General features: G+C 42.7%; 1 pseudogene across 1 annotated transcript; it reads right to left on the reverse strand.

The window, feature by feature from the left end:
* Window positions 1-2774: 2774 nt before the first annotated feature.
* On the reverse strand, window positions 2775-4434 carry LOC311524954 (large ribosomal subunit protein eL31 pseudogene; annotated as a pseudogene). The gene is made up of 2 exons: window positions 4419-4434; window positions 2775-3157 (listed from the first exon to the last, which is right to left on the reverse strand). The product of its transcript is annotated as a large ribosomal subunit protein eL31 pseudogene (transcript).
* Window positions 4435-9561: the final 5127 nt, after the last annotated feature.

The raw sequence follows: 9561 nt of genomic DNA on the forward strand, positions 1-9561 counted from the left end.
GCGCAGAATGCTGCAAAGCCCTATGGCTTTTTGTTTTAGCAAGCTAACAGGAACACCATTAAGGTAACCATTTAGAAAGGGTACTCTGAATCGTTCAGCAAAAATGTTTTATTGCATTTGGTGTGCCTTGCCATTTTGTTGGGGAACTGGGGTGGGGAATAGTTCTGGATTTAAATTTTACTAGCCCCTGCTTTCAGACATGACAAAATTGCTATATATTGCTTTTTGTTGTCCTACCACTCTGCGTTACCACTCTGCTTTTTGTTGTTATACCACTCTGATCCAAGGCCTGGTGAGTCTTTTCCATTGACCTCAGTCCCCAAATAACCAGAGAAAAGTGTAGCTTTGGGTGTACTTCACTTACTAGAATGACAATGAGATGCATGGGGTTATATCCACTAGTAAGTAAAAGAATGCTTAGTGACCTATGACAGCCACAACTTAGTATTTTGTATTCAGGAAGAGAGGATCTCGGGGCTGGGAGAATGTAGCTTTTTAAGTTTTAAACTGCTGTGCGACTCATCTCAAGGTTCATAAACATTCCAGTGCTGACAACTTCTGAATCTCTCCGAGTTTCCTAATGCCTAGTAATAACTATGATTTCTATATTGATCATGAAGAGTGCTTCCCTTTGGAAGTGTGGTAATGAACTAAACTGCTGACTCTGAGGTTGTGGGTTTTTTATGCTTATAATATCAACAAAACCAACAACAAAACCCAATGTATTTTAACATTCTGTGTGTGTATACGCATCTATATGAGTATGTGTAAAATAAGCATTTTAAAAGAGGAGCACTGACATATATTGTGAAGTGAACAGAGTTAGCAAATGTTGAATGGGAAATTGAAATTATGTAGGTACTCTTCCTCTCTCAAAAGATCAAAACATCTGGATACACATTTGCTATAACTAACAGAAAATATTACCCAGTTGTTGTTTTTGATATAGAAAAGGTTTACGGCCTGTTAATGAAGTTTACAGTTGATGATATTAAATTAGTAGGAGTTGCAAATATCACTGAGGCCAAGGAAATAATGGAAAGAACCCAAAAGAATGTAGAAATATGGGCAAAAATAATAAAATGAGATTCAGGTTTTGAGGAAAAAACTAAGGTAAAACAAATGGGGCATGAGGAGAAGATGCTCTGAAATGCAGATGGGAAGATGAAACCTACGAACCCTCAGAAGGCAAATAAAGGTGATAGTGGATGGGGAAATAAGATCGAGATTATTTAGAGGACAGAAGGGGGTAAACATAATAGTAATGGGATTAAATTTAGTTTCGATTAGATGCTAGGAAATGTTTCCTGAGAGTGAGATCTGTTAGATTATGGAGTAGCCAGCCAAGGAGATGGTGGAAGCTCCATCACTTGGGACTTTAAAAAATAAATTGAAGAAAGGACTAGATGATAGATTGTAGAGAGCAATCCCATATTAGCAAAGCTACAGACTATAGTTAATGATCTAACAGGTCTTTTCCGTCTCTAATCTTAACTGTATATTATATGATTTGAGATCATATATCAGGGTCCAGAACCACATTTTTATTGGTCCTACCAAAAATAACCTTTACGCATCATGTGAGACATTTATTACTAGAAGTCTAGAATAGCTCCTTTGAGAGAGGACATAGAAGTGCATTCTGTCATGCTGATATCATACTGATTGATAAAAAGGGGTACATACCCCTTCCCCCCTGCATTCCACCATACACTTTCATTTATTAATCTCATCTGTACAGTTATAGCAAAGGTCTTGGCCCTGAAGCTTGAAAAATGAATGCCAAATTTAAATCAATCCATATCAAATAGGATTTAGAAGGAACTGAATTTCCTTTATTAACATCTGGAGGCTACTGAATTTGAAGTCTTATATTCAGTCTTCCTTGAAGCAGGCTTTCTGTTATCTATGTATGCCAAAAATATCTGATTCAGTGCAGCCAGCCTTCATGTGGGAGGCATTGTAGTGCTGTGGCTTGAAGATAATTCTATGAGGAAGGTTCCTGTGCATCCCAAAGCACAGGTGAGAGCTGGTAATCCTCCTCAGTAGTCATTCAAAAGTAGAGTGACCATATTTCCCTATGCTGAATATGGGACACCTGGTAAAATTACTCGTATTCAAGCGAGTTCAATGGCAATCAGAACTATGTAGTACAGATGTTCAAATTAAGATCAAGTTGACTGAGCCCCTGTTAAAAAGAAATATGAGTAGTTGGATTTTTTTTATTTACCTTCTTATCTTTTAAGGCTTTAGGGCTCACATGAGGAGAGGGGACACACACACACACACACACACACACACACACACAAATTCCTGTACACCTCTCTCACACAGGGAGGGGTGACCGGCCCGGCCCAACCCTCCCTGCCCAGCGCTTTCCTCCCTCCATGCCTGGCTGGGCCCATGGGACGGACCTGCCTCTCCTGGTACCTTGCACTGCAGGCTTTCCAAGGCAACACGTGGGGCGGGGGATGCAGGGTCACATGGTCCCTTGCCCCAGATTTCTGCCAGGGTTCACACCAGAATGGTTCCAGCAGCATCCTTTCAGCACTGTGTGGGAGGCAAGGGATGGGAGCTTCTTCCAGCCAGAGGGCAGGAGGAGGAGGGGGAGGGTTAGGAATGACCTGGCCTGTGTCTTTGCAGAGCTCATCTCTCCCCCCTCACTCCACTCCCCTGTCTGGAAGCAGCTTGTCCCTTCCTGCCTGCACAGTGGGGTTTTTGTGTGTGGTGTTTTTAAGTATCACTTTTGTAACTTTTTTCTATTGTAAATCAGTTTAGTTTTCATCCACATTGATTGTCTGTAGACTTTTGAAAGTGATGACTGGTACATACGTACCCAGCATGTATAGTTTGTTGGGTGAATCTTCATCCTCATTGCGTTTTCTGGATAAACGTACATGGATCCGGTAGGGAACATTGGCCCAGACTGCTTTGTTCAATCTGGTGTCAATACGTACATCAGGCGTATGCATCTCCTTCACTGCAAATGTACGGATCTCCTTGAGAGCACAGGGGGCATGTTTCTTGAATCCCACTCCATGGATCTGTTTGTGAATGTTGATGATATATTCCCTAGTCACCACCTCATTGATGGCAGATCTCCCTTTCTTCTTTTCTCCACCTTTCTTTGCTGGAGCCGTCCTGCCCGGAAAGGCAGCTCAAACCTCCAGGCTACTGCTGGCCACTGACATAACTCAGATGCCTCCTGTCCCCTGGCTACAGCACAGGCAGGAAGGGGTTAAGCCCTGAGGAGCCATTGTGCACCAGGGCCCAGGGAACCTGACTGCAGGGGCTTCAGGGAACCCAGCCAGAGAGGTGGCTCAGCAGGGGAGAGTGTCTAGGGGATGGAGCAGCCCCGCTCTCCTTGGGGGGAGGACCCAGGGCGGAGGTGGAGCGGGGCGGGTGAAGAGGGTGCTAAGCTTCTACCCAGGGGGCTGCTGTGGTGCCTGCAGGGTTGGGGCACGAACACACTGGCAATCACTTCCCCCTACACACTCCAGAGCTTAGCTGAGGGGCGGAGAGGCTTCCCCGTGCCAGCGCTGTGCAGGGGGTTTGGCACATGCCGGGCTTGGCTCCTCCTGGCCAGCACCCCGGGCCAGTGGGTCTTGGGCTTTCCCGGAGTGCCGGCCCAGCCAGAGGCAGCGGGGGAAGGAAGGAGCCTGCCAGCCAGGCTGCTGGTGGGCTGAGCGCTCAGACCAGGGGCTGGTTCTCAGCACAGCGCTGGGAGTAGGACATGCCCTGCTGGGGGCATCTGGAGGAGCAGTGGGACTGGGGGTGTGTGAAGGGGCAATGCAGGAAGAGGACTGCGAGAGGGGGAGCACATAAAGGGCCGATGGGTAGGCAGCAGAGGTGACATGTTACTGGCTGCTGCCTGGCGCCTGCCTGCACGCACTGGGCACCACAGCGCACAGCCAGTGCCGGCTGGAAATGAAACAGGGGAGGGGGCCCTGCTGGCTGAGAGCTGGCGCACAGCGTGGGCTGCGCTGATGGACCAGCAGGGGGAGTGGCCAGCCCCGCCACCAGCCTTGCACACCCACCCCCGTTGTCAGCCACTGGACCCCCCACTCACAATTGGTGGGCAGGCGGCTGGTGAGCCGGGATCCAGCCAGCAGTAGGACCTGCCAGTACTGATGGGGGGTGGGGCAGACAGAAAATACAGGACAATTTGCCAGTTTTTAAGAAAAAGTTGGGACACCTGCAGGATGGCTTAAATACGGGACTGTCTCTTTAAAAACGGGACGTCTGCTCACCCTATTCAAAAGTGGCAAGATACCCTGTAGACTTTCTTATCTTCAGTTTAGTTATTGAACTTTATCAGGAAAACTAAGTTTTTCCTCCCAATATTCAAATTATCACAGTCAAAGAATGGTAAAGTTATGCTGACAGATTCATTTAAAGTCCAGTGATCTCTCACTCACAATTGGCTAATGTCATATGGCATATAGGTATAAAACTAGCTAACAGAGAGAATCAATTGGACAATTTGATTTAATTTATAGTGCAGTGGCTGTTTAGACATTTTTCTTTCTTTTCTTTCTATTTAATAGAACAAGTTAAAGGCCTGATTTTCAGAAGTATTGAGCACCCTCAGATTCCATTAAAGTGGACTGGGGTTACAGATGCTAAGTAGGTTTGTAAATCAGGCCATAAAACTGTACTGGGTGACTATAAGATGTACTAATATGACAATCAATAGCAGGGCATTTTTACTCTGTATTTAAGAATGGCATATAAGGTTTTCAAATACTCTGATTTCACTATTTTTTCATTCAGAGTCTATTTCATCTCAGATTTTTAATGTTTGTCATTCTCAAGTAGGACTTAAAAGTTTGTCTCCTATTTGGTTGAGTGCAGGGAGGAAGCAAATGGTTTTATCTAACTCTGTAGAAAGTAAATACAGGGTATGTGTTGGCAGAAATAACTTTGCAGCAACAAATTAGTTATGCCATCTTGATTTTTACAAATGTTTTTATTGTATGCAAGTCTCATAATCATGCTTAAGAGCTATATGTCTGTCTGGAACTAGGAGGTGAAATTCTGCATTCTGTGTTGTGCAGGAGGTCAGATTAGATGACTTCCCCTTGTGGCCTTAAAATCTCTGAATCTCTCTCCCATTTCTTTGCCACTGTCCTAGAATGAACTGAAACAGCATTCTTTATCAAACCTGTGCACAAATTCTACCCAGACTGGCACTTTTCTTTGATTAAGCCCCCAAAAGCTGTATAATCTAGGCCTGAATTTGATTTTCAAGTTTGTTTATATCCATTTCCATTACAACACTAATGCGTTTAGTCTTCTCTTATTTCTGGGGAGAGTGATGGCCACTCGTAAGTTTTTCTGAAAATACAAATTTGGATCTTCATAGCTGTCCTATAACACTGTTTGTTTGTTCTTTCTGTTCCATTTGAAATCTCCATATCCCTAATTATGGGATCCTGAGCTGCTGAGCCCAGAGATGTGTTTTTTGAGCTCCTTCCTATGAGCAGGGTTGGTGTGGAATCCTAGGCAAACAATAGCCTTAGCCATGGTTTTAAAATGTCTAGTTTGTCAGCTTAGGCTGACTTTTGTTGGCATATTTCCACCCATATTCAGGCTAAGCTTATGATGCCATAGCTGGATTTTCAGTTCATGCACTGTTCTCCAGCATCATTAATGGTTTGTGCTCAATTATGGCCCTTATCCACCAATGCCCACCAATAGAAAGACTTCTGTTGATTTCAGTGGACATCAGATCAGGCCCTCAGGTGGATGGTGGTCTGGAACAGAGTCAAACAACATGCTCTGTGCTGGAAAGATAATTTTACTGGTGTTGTCCTGATTTTAACGCCTATGTTACCAGCATGAATGTCACAGCACAACATTGCACTTACATGGTAGAAAACAAAACACCTGCTATAGAAGGGGACATGGGAAAAGGTACTGAAAACATTTTCCACCTCATATTTTCGATGCTCAGATACATTCTATAGGGTTAGAAACATGGAATTCCAAAATGCTTGTTAAAGTCAAAAAGAGGAACAGCTTTATGCCAGATATAAGTGTGTTCCAGCTGCAGCTCTCTGAATTTGGGTATACAGCCTCACAGGGCTCCCTGCCTATAACTCCTTCCCCTTAGGCAAATTATGGACCTTGAAATTCTTACCAAATACTGCCTGACAAGATCTTACTCGCTGATCCTCATGGTACATCTGTGACCTATCCTTTTTAATCTGTTGGTCTTTCTATGGCCCATTTTCCACCCTCTCCACACACTTTCTCTTGGATTGCTGAATTCAACAGCTTTTCACAGGTAGCATGGTGTTTATTATATGTAAATAATATACATGTAGGGTATGGAATAAGAGTCTCATTTTGCTTTCCTTTCCTATAGCTAGGTATGGTCCAGGTTGCCTTCCTTCAACATTCATTAATACTATTTTGAGCACCACCTAGAATGTGTAACTTGTGTCAGTTGTTCCTTCCACCTCAGGGAAGCATGAAGGACTCTGCATGGCCCCAACAATCCTCTGTGGTCCATTTGGCCAGCTTCAAGATTTCAGTTTGTGTTACAACATAAATCTGGAGTTGTTTAACATTCCCAATTTAGCTTTTTATTTTAAAGTAAAACTTGAAAGTGTCTGGCCATGCCTCTGTTGGCCTGGCCACTGCTGTTTTGAACCATCTGTTGGCCTCATGCCTCACAAGATGCTCTAGACATGTACTGTATTAATAGCCCCATTAAAATTGTCCTGTTATTTTACCCATACTACAGGATTCCAAACAGATGTAACGAACATCTTTTGACCCAGTAATATACAAATCAGATTTTTCTTATCTGGAACCAAAAGAATCTGAAAGGATACTAGAACTTTTATGTGACCACTGGAATTCATGGTATTCCGCTAATTAAAGGAAGAGTAAGATAACATGGCTGTTTTAAAAAATTACCATATTATAATATCAAGATATGAATCCTACGCAAAAACAGAAAAACAAAAATGTATACCATATAACGAGGTCCATGATGATTACTAGGTTGAGAGCATTTAATTAGAAGTAATTATTTGTAGAATTCTGGGGAAAACATTTTTCTAGTTTTGTAAACTGTAATGGTCTATTTCAGAAGCAAAGGTGTAAGGTAGCATATTATGCCACTCAGATGGTGGGAGTAATCACTAGAATTTAGCAAATCAATGGAACTACCTATGGAATAAGGTGCCACTCAATCTGGCCCCCATTTTGCACCGCAGATGAACAGAGGTGCCCTAGTGTATAAATGGGGGTTTAAATTGTAGTGTACTGCCTCAACAGCATAGTGGCTGTGCATGCTCCAATGATCGAATCAGAAATCAATGTGAGGCAAACAACATCCAATACCTTCACCAATATATAGGGCCAGATCTTCGCTTGGTGTAAATCAGATTAGCTCCCAGGTTGAAGTAAACGGAGCTTTGTCCCTTTACCCCAGCTGAGGATTTGGTACGGAAGGTTTGCATTTTCTGGCTGAGACTGAAACTGAAAAGCTAATTTATGGGTGCTCTTTGAAAAATCCAACCCTGTCTGTAAACATTTAGCTTCTCAATGAACAGCCCCTTTCAAGGATGTGAGTCAGTGAAAAATACAGCTGTTTCACATACTGAGGAAAACATAAAACAGCATTTACCATTGGCTCAAGCTGCTTCTTTACTGAATACAAAGTCCCTGATTCCCCGCACACAATGGGGTAAATCGGGAGTACCTCCACTGAGGCTGATGAAGTTTTTAGGGAGTAAAACATGAATGAAGTCAAAACTGGAGGGTTCCTATACAATAATTTTTAATCTACTTTGTCCTAATTACATTATATTAATTGACCTATTTCATAATACAGTGACAGCCAAAGCAGATAATAGTATTATTATCTCTATTGTATTATTTCAAATCAAATGCTTTACTCTATTGCATTCTTGCATCCAGATTAATAAACGAAGCAAACAAATTATTTGCTATTGTTCACTTTTAATCTGCAAGTTAATCTAAAAGTTTAATCACTTTTAATATGCAAGTTAGTCTAAAATCAGATTTAACTTAATCACTGTTCTCTCTTTTGAGATGCTAGCAGTAAAAGTATATAAAGTTGTGTTTTAACATGACTATAATGTATACATAGCATTATACATTTAGGCCCAGATCCTGCAAATTGATACATGCAGGTTGACCACAGTACCCAGCAGGGTCCCCATACAAGTGCAGGGATCTGCCCTCACAGAACGCATTCCAGGATCAAAGCCTTTGGGAGTACATTCTACACTTGTTCATATATAGCTTGACTTCAGAGTATGTTCCTTAGATTGCTGCCATATAGTTACAGAAATGCATAACAGTGAAGTGTCATTAAATGTAATGTACTCATCTAGGCTGATCCTTTCCATTGTAAACCAAGCAAGAAAACCAAGGTGTAAATTATTAAAAATATTAACTTTAAAAACAAAATATGAATTTCTTTTCTCCTAACATTCGTCACTGCTGACCCCAATAACTGATTAGCCTTTCATCCGGCCAGATGCACTCCCTGACATCTACACTTGCAAAAACAGTACACGTGCTCTACGCTTACTTTCATTCTTTATTATGACTGCTTTTTATAGCTTGTGCTGGAAAATAACTTCCAAATTAAACAAACAGAAAAAGTAATATACTGTAGTTTGATTGCAACCTTTATATTTTAAACTAAAAAGGTTTTGCTGTATATCCACTTAACTAAAAAAGAAAAATCTATGGTTAGACCGAAACTTTGCCATCTCCTCTGATTTAAGGAGCAGCATATATAGTTGCCCTGCCCAAGGAGAAGGGCAAGGACTGAGTTGTGGCTTGGAAAGTCACAATTTGGTCTATGCTTCCCCCTTTCTCCATAGGGAGGGTAAGCTGTGCCTGATTTTCTGTCTTAGGTTACTTGCACTGGTCATCTGGCATATTGGGGATGAGTACATGGTTCATGCACTTCCTGCTTGCAGGGGTTGGATGGGGAATAGCAGCCTGGAAGCAGCTGCTCTCCTCTGCTATGACCTACATTGCAAGTAGCTTGTACAGGGGCTTCAGTGAGTATGGTATATCTCCTTACTCCCTTCCACAGACACACAGGCCCAGATCCACAAAGGGATTTAGGTGCCTAAATCCCAGATTAGATTTAGGCTCTACTGGGATCCACAAAACCCTGCTCAGCTGCTGCCTAATCATGTAGGCGCCTAAACTTGCTTGGCACCTAAATTTTCACTGTAAAAGTTCCCTAGGCATCTAAGTTTCTGCCCCTAGGCCCCCTAACTGCTGCCTGAGGCAGGTGCTTGGATCCTTATCTCATGCCTAAAACCCAGTGTGATCCTCAAACCAGGTGGAGCTAGGCAGGGCAATGCCTATCGTGTCCTGCAGGGTCTGACCTGGTAGGTTCACTCAGAGCAAAACTGTGGATGAGAGACGGCCTTCCTTGTAATCTTTAGCCCAGTGGTTATGATACTCACACAGGAGATACACTGGTTCCATTCCTTCCTCTGCCTGAAAAGGAGAAGGGATTTGAACAGGGGTTCAAATTGGCCATTATCTTTGAAA

The sequence above is a fragment of the Lepidochelys olivacea genome (assembly GCF_965140295.1).
Source record: "Lepidochelys olivacea isolate rLepOli2 genome assembly, chromosome: 8".
Taxonomy (NCBI): Eukaryota; Metazoa; Chordata; order Testudines; family Cheloniidae; genus Lepidochelys; species Lepidochelys olivacea.